Here is a 10,115-nt window from a genome sequence, read left to right as displayed (position 1 = left end):
TCCATACTATACGGGGAAATACGTAAGCCATTGTGGTCTCCGATGATTGAGTCACATCCTGCAGCCCGACCGTGGGCGCTAAAACATCCTCATCCTCATCCTCATCGTCGTCCGCTTATCCGGGGTCGGGTCGCGGGGGCAGCAGCTCAAGCAGGGGGCCCCAGACTTCCCTTTCCCGGGCCACATTGACCAGCTCTGACGGGGGGATCCCGAGGCGTTCCCAGGCCAGTGTTGAGATATAATCTCTCCACCTAGTCCTGGGTCTTCCCCGGGGTCTCCTCCCCACTGGTCGTGCCTGGAACACCTCCCAAGGGAGGCGTCCAGTGGGCATCCTTACCAGATGCCCGAACCACCTCAACTGACTCCTTTCTAAGCAAAGGAGCAGCGGCTCTAATCCGAGTTCCTCCCGGATGACTGAACTTCTCACCCTATCCCTAAGGGAGAAGCCAGCCACCCTCCTGAGAAAACTCATCTCGGCCGCTTGTATCCGCGATCTCGTCCTTTCGGTCATCACCCACCCCTCATGACCATAGGTGAGGGTAGGAACGAAGATCGACCGGTAGATCGAGAGCTTTGCCTTGCGGCTCAGCTCTCTTTTCGTCACAACAGTGCGGTACAGCGAACGCAATACCGCCCCCGCTGCTCCGATTCTCCGGCCAATCTCACGCTCCATCGTACCCTCACTCGCGAACAAGACCCCGAGGTACTTAAACTCCTTCACTTGGGCTAAGGACTCATTTCCTACCCGGAGAGGGCAATCCACCGGTTTCCTGCTAAGAGTCATGGCCTCAGATTTAGTGGTGCTGATCTTCATCCCAGCCGCTTCACACTCGGCAGCCAGCCGATCCAGTGAGTGCTGAAGGTCACAGGCCGATGATGCCATTAGGACCACATCATCTGCAAAGAGCAGTGATGCGATCCTCAGATCACCGAACTGCAACCCCTCCCCACCACGACTACGCCTCGATATCCTGTCCATGAATATCACAAACAGGATTGGTGACAAGGCGCAGCCCTGGCGGAGGCCAACACCCACCGGGAACGGAACTGATTGGCTGCCGAGAATGCGGACACAGCTCTCGCTTTGGGAGTACAGAGATTGGATGGCCCTGAGGAATGAACCCCTTACCCCGTACTCCCGCAGCACCTCCCACAGTTTCTCCCGGGGGACCCGGTCATATGCCTTCTCCAAATCCACAAAACACATGTAGACCGGATGGGCATACTCCCAGGCCCCCTCCAGGATCCTTGCGAGAGTGAAGAGCTGATCCGTAGTTCCACGTCCAGGGCGGAAACCGCATTGTTCCTCTTCAATCTGAGGTTCGACAATCGGCCGAACCCTCCTTTCCAGCACCTTAGAGTAGACTTTCCCAGGGAGGCTGAGAAGTGTGATACCCCGGTAATTGGCACACACTCTCCGGTCCCCCTTTTTGAACAGGGGAACCACCACCCCGGTTTGCCACTCCTTTGGCACTGTACCAGACTCCCACGCAATGTTGAATAGGCGTGTCAGCCAAGACAGCCCCTCAACACCCAGAGCCTTTAGCATTTCTGGCTGGATCTCATCAATCCCTGGGGCTTTGCCACTGCGGAGATGTTTAACTACCTCAGTGACTTCCACCAGGGAAATTGACGATGAACCACCATCAACCTCGAGCTCTGCCTCCAACATAGAGGACGTGTTAGTCGGATTCAGGAGTTCCTCAAAGTGTTCCTTCCAACGTTCGACTACCTCCTCAGTCGAGGTCAACAGAGTCCCACCCTTACTGTACACAGCTTGGATGTTTCCCCGTTTCCCCCTTCTGAGGTGTCGGATGGTCTTCCAGAAACACTTTGGTGCCGACCGAAAGTCCTTCTCCATGTCCTCTCCGAACTTCTCCCACACCCGCTGCTTAGCCTCCGACACGGCAGCGGCTGCAGCCCTTCGAGCCTGCCGGTACCCTGCAACTGCGTCAGGAGTCCTCCGGGATAACATACCCCGGAAGGCCTCCTTCTTCAGTCGGACGGCTTCCCTGACCACCGGTGTCCACCACGGTGTCCGAGGGTTACCGCCCCTTGAGGAACCTAAGACCCTGAGGCCACAGCTCACCACCGCAGCTTCAGCAATGGAGGCTTTGAACACTGCCCACTCTGGCTCAATGCCCCCAACCTCCACAGGGATGCTAGAAAAGCTCCGCCGGAGGTGTGAGTTGAAGATCTCTAGGACGGGAGCCTCCTCCAGACGTTCCCAATTCACCCGCACTACCCGTTTGGGCTTACCAGGTCTGTCCAGACTCTTCCCCCATTCCCTGATCCAACTCACCACCAGATGGTGGTCGGTTGACAGTTCCGCCCCTCTCTTCACCCGAGTGTCCAAAACATACGGCCTCAGATCAGATGACACGATCACGAAATCGATCATCGATCTTCGGCCTAGGGTACTCTGGTACCAGGTACACTTATGAGCACCCTTATGTTCGAACATGGTGTTCGTTATGGACAATCCATGGCTAGCACAGAAGTCCAGTAACAAACGACCACTAGGGTTTAGATCAGGGAGGCCGTTCCTCCCCACCACGCCTCTCCAGGTGTCTCCATCGTTGCCCACGTGGGCGTTGAAGTCTCCCAGCAGAACTACGGAGTCCCCTACCGGAGCCCCATACAGGACTCCATTCAGGGTCTCCAAGAAGGCCGAGTACTCTGAACTGCTGTTCGGTGCATATGCACAAACAATAGTCAGAGTTTTCCCCCCCACCACCCTTAGGCGTAGGGAGGCGACCCTCTCATCCACCGGGGTAAACTCCAACACCGCGGCACTCAGCCGGGGGTTTATGAGTATCCCCACACCCGCCCGGCGCCTCACGCCCTGGGCAACTCCAGAGAAGAATAGAGTCCAACCCCTATCCAGGAGTACGGTACCAGAGCTGAGACTGTGCGTAGAGGTGAGCCCCACCAGATCTAACTGGTAGCGCTCCACCTCCCTCACAAGCTCCGGTTCCTTTCCCCACAGTGAGGTAACGTTCCACGTCCCCAGAGCCAGCTTCTGCCGCTCGGGTCTGGTCCGTCGGGACCCCTGCCTTTCACTGCCACCCATGTGGCAGCGCACCCGACCCCAGCGGGTCTCCCTGCAGGTGGTGGGCCCACAGGGCGAAGAGGGGGGGGGTGCCACGTAGCTTGTTCGGGCTGTGCCCGGCCGGGCTCCGTGGCAAACCCGGCCACCAGGCGCTCGCCGGCGAGCCCCTCGTCTGGGCCTGGCTCCAGACGGGGGCCCCGGGCTTCCTCCGGGCAGGGTCTCTCCTCCTCTTTTTGATGTATTCATGGGGTCTTCTGAACCATTCTTAGTCTGGCCCCTCACCTGAGACCACTCTGCCATGGGAGACCCTACCAGGAGCACATGGCTCCAGACAACACAGCCCTCAGGTTCACAGGGACACGCAAACCTCTCCACCACGATAAGGTGACGGTTCCACACATCTACAACAATAACAATCCTGATCGCTCCCCCCCCCCCCCCCATCGCATCTTTTTTTGGACCTGCGCGCATGTCCAAAAAAAGATGCGCGTGCGCATGTCCAAAAAAAAGATGCGTGCGCAGGTCCAAAAAAAAAGATGCGTGCGCAGGTCCAAAAAAAACCAATTTTTTCTATGGTTTTCTAGAAACAAGGGGTGGCACTACTTCCCCACTGGCACAACTTACCCCACTCTCCCCTATCTTTTTTTAATATAATTTTTTTCCTAATTTTTTTAATATCTTTTTAAAATCTGTTTTTATACACACAATTACACACGCCACACATCCAATTTCTCACGGCCAAAAAAACAAAAAACACGCGTCCCTCCGTCCCCCCCGTCAACAATCACGATCGCCCCCCACCCCCACAGTCAACATTTACACCCGCGGACCCTGCTATAAGGTATGCATTACAAGATTCTACAGAATCTCACGCCAGTAATGTAATGCATTACTGAACTGGTCGTAGGAGACCATTCGGGAACCATGCCTATGTAGGTAAACAAATGATACGTCTAAACGTAGGAGTCTTTGTAGCGCGTTAAGACTGGACGTTATCGGGAAACCGGGCCCAAAGCTCTTCTGACTGCGCAGATTCCACAAGATGGATCATATCTGAAGCTGACTGGTTTCACGTTGCTTAGCAAAGTAAACATTCGTTGAAAAACACAACATAAAGCATGTCAAATGTAAGTAGCCTAACATAATTAATATACCTTTCCCATATCTGACCCAACTCTGTCTCTGGGACTTGCTGGTGGTTGACTGGTGTGCATTTACAGTTATGGTCAACATTATGACAGCCTCTAAACTCGCTTCAGTAAAGATATAAGACTATACAAGCTATAGTTATAGGCACACAAAATATTACATATGCGTGTCCAGAAAAACGTGAGATTTCAAGACAGTTGACAGATAAACGGCCATCATTGGATCAAATCAATATTTAATATCACGTCCATCAATCATGAAAAACAAATTTAAAAGCTACTGAATAGTAAAAATAAAATAAAATTATAGCTGCTGCGCAGCAATGGGTCGGGTCCGGGCTAATTTTGGCAAATTCTGAGCAACAAACAGGAGAATAGGAAGACAGGACAGTTGACCTTATAATGTTCAATTTGCACCAGTTGAGGATTGAACCCACAACCTCTGGAACCAAAGACCATTGTCTATCGCACTGAGCTAATTGGCTAATTGGCAAGTGGTATTTCAACAGTGGCTTGACAAATTGAGTAAGCCATTCACTGTCGTGCAGTCAAAATTTCAGAAATTCAGTCATCTAAACAAAAATCTGATAATACATAAATTGCATCTTGACAGCATGGAAATGTTGGTGATTTGTTTTTAATGATAAGTGTTTTGCTTCATAAGAGAAAATATGATGTTTAAAAATTCCACTCTCACATTGGCTGCAGTTGTTCCCATGAGAGCAGAATTCAAAATGTTCTCAAAAATTCAGTTTTTGAGATAAAATTCTGATATTTGCCAAACTTCATCAACCATGACTCCAGAATATTCTCAATTCTTTTCAGGAAGATTGAAAATGTATTTATCAAGAATTTGATGGTATACGTTTACAGTACTGTTTACAGTCATACGTTTTCATGCACTGTAGGATCAATTTTTGCTTAATCAAAAATCCGAGAAACAAGTTTTGTTGAGGACGGTCTGGAGATGCTCTGTACCAAGTTTGGTGACAATTGAGGAGGGGGGGGCACATGTCCTTGGAGTTGAGTGAATCTGGCATGGGACTGGACCTTTGTGCAAAGTTTGGTGAGTTTTCACCCATGGGAAGTATGACTTCCTTGGAAGAAGAAGAAGAAGAAGAAGAAGAAGAAGAAGAAGAAAGAATTCCTAGGAATACAATAGGTTCCCGGCAGCTTAGCTGCCCGGACCCTAAAGAAAGAATTCCTAGGAATACAATAGGTTCCCGGCAGCTTAGCTGCCCGGACCCTAATAAGCATGGAGTTTAGTGAGTTGAAGAGATTACTTCCAACGTGAATGATTCCTCTGCTTGGTCCTCCATTCGAGAACTTGATTAGCAGAATATAACCACAAGGTGTTGCAGTAGACTGTTTTATAGGCCTATTACAAGAATAAGCAGACTGTAAAGCACTGAAAACTACCAGCTTATATCAGAGGCACAATGGTAGTCTCCTATACTATATTCAATCTCCAAGTTGGAACTTGCAAACATGAAAGTAAATAGACAGAAAAAAGACAGATTTACAAGCCAAAAACTTTTTTATTTGAACAGAGGTTGAGCAGACTTATAAGGAAATTAAGGTAAAACATTAACAATCGGTTCCTTTGACAGCCACTTATCAATATCAATTTTGGTTAACTCGCCTTCACTTGACTTAACATCATGGAAGTAAATAAACCAACCCACTTAGAAGACCATGAAGAAACATCTCCACATTTATTCTGAACCTGCCTTCCATTCATCTTTGAGGTTTCTGCTACTGCAGTGTTTCAACCAGTTGTGTGTTGTGTTGTGTGTGTTCATATAAACCAACAGAATTCAGGCTGACAAGACCAACAGCTCAGCTCTGTAGCAGTAACCGTGTCGCTCTACTGCTTGCGTTTCCCTTTCCTCTGTTTGATGGTGAAGAGGTTTTCGTCGGCGGGGTACATGTCTGCACCGCCGCCTTTAGATGACCTCTTCTTCTTCCCGCCGGCCCTCTTCCCCTTCTCCTTCCCCGCCCCACGGCCGCCGTACAGCTGCTGCGGGGTGTAGGACTCGCGCTTGAAGGGAGACGTGCGCGGCTCCGTCGCCACCGCTCCCCAGTTCAGCCGGTTGGGGTTCTTCTTGTTCCTGCTCTTCTTCGCCGCCTTCTCTTCCCCGCCCCGGAAGCACTCCTCCCCGTAGAACATGCGTTTCTGTGGTGTGGCGGCGCCGGCGGTGATCACTTTATGCATAACCCCCCCCCCCCAGACATATATGAAAGGATAAATCTAGTGATATATTCTGTCAACAAATTCCATGAGAAGACAAAAACCAATAGATAATTGATCCTACTAACAAGTATTAGTTGTGTATCCAAATCCCGATGTGGCATAAACATGGACACAAAGCATTTTCATATATATTTTGGAGTTGCCCCTCTGTAGATCCTATTTGGACCAACATTCACAGCATCCTGGAAACTTTTCAACCAAATAAAATCATAAATAAAAATAAATGAATGTTCACCCACCAACCCATGGCCCATTTATTGTGTGTGAGAGCAGAAGCCAGCGTGCGAGTTCTCGGAGTAGATGCCCCGCAGCCCCCCTCTTTTCCCCTTTCCTGTAGCCTGTCGCTAAATAAAAACAGTCCTTGTTAGAGGGCCCCCCTTTATTTTCTATGGATTATCACATTGAAGAAACCCTTGGTGTCTAGAAGTCCTCTGGTCAGTATTCTACCCATAGCGATACCCACTGTAAGGTTCTATTTTTATGTCTCTTGGGTTTTATTACTTGTAATTGCAATGTTTACTTGTGTCAGTTTAAACTGCTACAATTATTAGTTATTAAATAATTTAATATCCATATTTATTCTTTTACTACTGCATGAGACCATCATTACTTCCTTATGGATGCCCATGGAATAGGAATAAATTTGTCTTCAAGTACTTGGTCAACACACTACAGTCTTTGCAACAACTTCTACAAAAGTTTTAAAAACAAGTTTTCACTGCCATCTTTAGGTAGCAATAACTGAAAGAAGTACTCATTACATTTCCATGCATAATTTTCATACCTGGTATGCAGTTTTTGAAAGTCACCCTGCACTCTCCACACATATCCAGAGTGTACATTTTGTAAAAGTCTGCCCTGTATTGTGCCGAGAACATGGTCCAGTTTGCAACACCTGTTGCAACACCTGTTGTTACAACAATTTTGAGAATAAGATGATTTCTCAAATTGATTTAACATGGAAAACATGCAGTATGCAACCAGTATAGCTACGACCGTTTTTGTAATCTTACTGTCAAGCCACAGAAAATGCACTTTTCTCTTGAAGTATTCCCTCTCCACCACTTCTCTGAAGCAGGAAGGCACCAGGGACAGGGTCATTAGAGCTCTGTCTCCATCATTAAGAACGACCTCAGCAAAGATGATCTCCAACAGGCAAGATGGCAACTGAAACAAATAAGATTCTTCTATTGAATACATCATCTCCAGTTAGTATTAAGCCAAACAGCATTAATAGAAATACTGAAAGCATGAGCACTGAATGTATTCAATAAATATTATATTCCCCCAAAAAAGAAACACATGCAAACAAACAAAATCAAAAATAAATTATTAATAAATAAAAGACCTGCTCAATACATGTTGCCAACTCCTGCTCCTGCTCTCTTCCATGTGTCATGGGCTCTAGCCGTCTTCTCTTCCTACGTAGAAATGTCAAAGGGGTGACATTAGCAAGATGCTTTTCATGTAGGGGGGTTTGGCGGTACACATGGTTTGGTTCATATTTCGGTTTAAGAGTCCATTTGGTACAGGAAAACAAAGTGTTATTATTGTTGACAAAATCCTCTTGCTGGGGACTAATACAACCCCCCCCCCCCCCCCCCCCCCCCCCCCCCCCCCCACAGAGACACATCGTAGTTATCAAGTAAGAAGTTGTTCATACCTTTGGTGTTCAATGTTGTCTAACAGAAGCTGGCACCACCATCTCCTTATATGTGGCATATCATGCTAGTAGATGAAGAAAGATGTCATTGTAGTTTCAATCCTAAAATCTGTACATTAACAATTTCAGATTTAAATTGCTGACCTGAGTGAAGTCGAAGGTCCAGTCCAGTGCCATGTACAGTGCGTACTGTAATCCATATTATAAACAACGGTTAACATTCTTTTCATATGATAGAACAGTTGATACACAGTTGTTACTGTACATATAAACCATGTCAATGATCCTTTTCTCTTGGCACCTGCTTATGTTATTATGTTTAATGCCGAGGTGCACAATCCCATCACTTACCATTAGCATGAACACACCACAGTCCGCGCTGCCTGCTTGTTCTGGAATATTCTGATAAAAAAGCCAGAAGTTATTGACAACTCAATTATATTTAAATATATTTAATACAATTACATTTCTTAGTACTATTCCAATGCATAGCACATTTCACAAGGCATATATAAATCCAAAATTTCCATCACCTTGTTTGAAACAAATGCCCAGGATCCTGGCACTATCTTTGCTGCAATGGTGCTATAAAAGACAAAAGGATAGCATGGTGAAATACACTATTAAAGACCTCACATGATTTTGATGTGACGTGACATTTGTGGTCAACATTTTAAGCCATTTAAGCTTGCTTAATTAATTGGCTTCCATTATTGGTTTAAGCAACAGTGGAGCAGGTGTGCATAGTATGACTCCAGATTGTGCTACCTTGATCATCACAAATGTAATGAACACATCACCAGAAGGCTTTTTTGAACACAGCAGAACCAACATTGAACGGTTGATAACATACTTAACTCTACAGGCTTCTTTAGAACACAGCAAAAGCAACATTGAACGGTTCCTAAACATAACAATATGAATAATAACAATATAACACCATGCAAAACACAAAAACGAACCGAATATTAATTTACGGGAACAATGAACGGTTCCTCAATATTAGACTGAAACATGAACATGGATAAATAATGCCAGTCTCCATAGCAACTAAGCTTGGAGCAATCAAGACGTATCCTCTTAAATTTAGGCTTCAGGACCTGTAAAATATACAATTTTCAAGTAAAGGTTGAATCTGCATTGTACTACTGCAAATGTACATTACAGCTTCACTGTAATGGCTTTTTCATAACTTTTAAGTGAAAATATGTGACAAAGCAGATTATTTTACATGACATCGATTACACTTCTCATGACAATGTGTGGCTGGAATTAAAAAACTAAAAGTAGATACAATATTTGAAAAGTCTGTCATGTGACCAAATAATAAAATGGTGACATTCTTATAAAAAACTCTGACATGATGACTGTTAAACTTACACCTAGTATTCAGTGTCCTGGTTTCCATACAGGAAAAAGGATGCAGTCTCTAGATGCTGCATCTACCTGCATCATTCGAATGACAACAATAAGAGCTTGTAGTTTCAATGTGAAGATATTTTTAGATACGCAACCATAGTACGAGATACTGTCACTATGTACAGGGTTAACAAACTTAAGCCATACACAACACATGCATAGAACTTACTGGCAGCGAGAGAAACGGGTCGACATTGAGAGGTCTCCAAGTGGGGATAACATCCACAGCATGAACATCCTTTCCCTGTAAATCACAGAACACCAGTTTAAATTATTTGGGTTTACATAAAATAAATAAGCACTATCAATGATAGAAAGTTGTACCTTGAAATGATACAAAAAAAATCCATACACACCTTTTGCCAGGCAATCTTGATGACCAGTGATAAACAACAGTTGACGATCTGTAATAAAACAACAGAATGTTTTATGGATTGCAAAGACATTTTACTTAACAATTTTCAAATATTTGGGTGATTAAAAGTGTACTTACTGTTGCCTCCACTTCTCTGTCCAATCCCAGGGACAGGAAGTCCAGCCTTTTTAAAACTGTGGTGCCCACTTTACAAATCGCCTCGT

The 10,115-nt window shown here is 46.0% G+C and overlaps 1 long non-coding RNA gene across 1 annotated transcript; it reads right to left on the bottom strand.

The window, feature by feature from the left end:
• Window positions 1-7,836: 7,836 nt before the first annotated feature.
• LOC311356475 lies at window positions 7,837-8,307 on the bottom strand. The gene is made up of 3 exons (XR_014637645.1): window positions 8,262-8,307; window positions 8,118-8,182; window positions 7,837-7,875 (listed from the first exon to the last, which is right to left on the bottom strand). It is a non-coding gene; the product is annotated as an uncharacterized lncRNA (long non-coding RNA).
• Between the last annotated feature and the right edge of the window lie 1,808 nt (window positions 8,308-10,115).

This window comes from Micromesistius poutassou (assembly GCF_964030765.1).
Source record: "Micromesistius poutassou genome assembly, chromosome: 12".
NCBI lineage: Eukaryota > Metazoa > Chordata > Actinopteri > Gadiformes > Gadidae > Micromesistius > Micromesistius poutassou.
The sequence above is the reverse complement of the archived record's forward strand: the minus strand, read 5'-3'. Positions and strand labels throughout refer to the sequence as shown.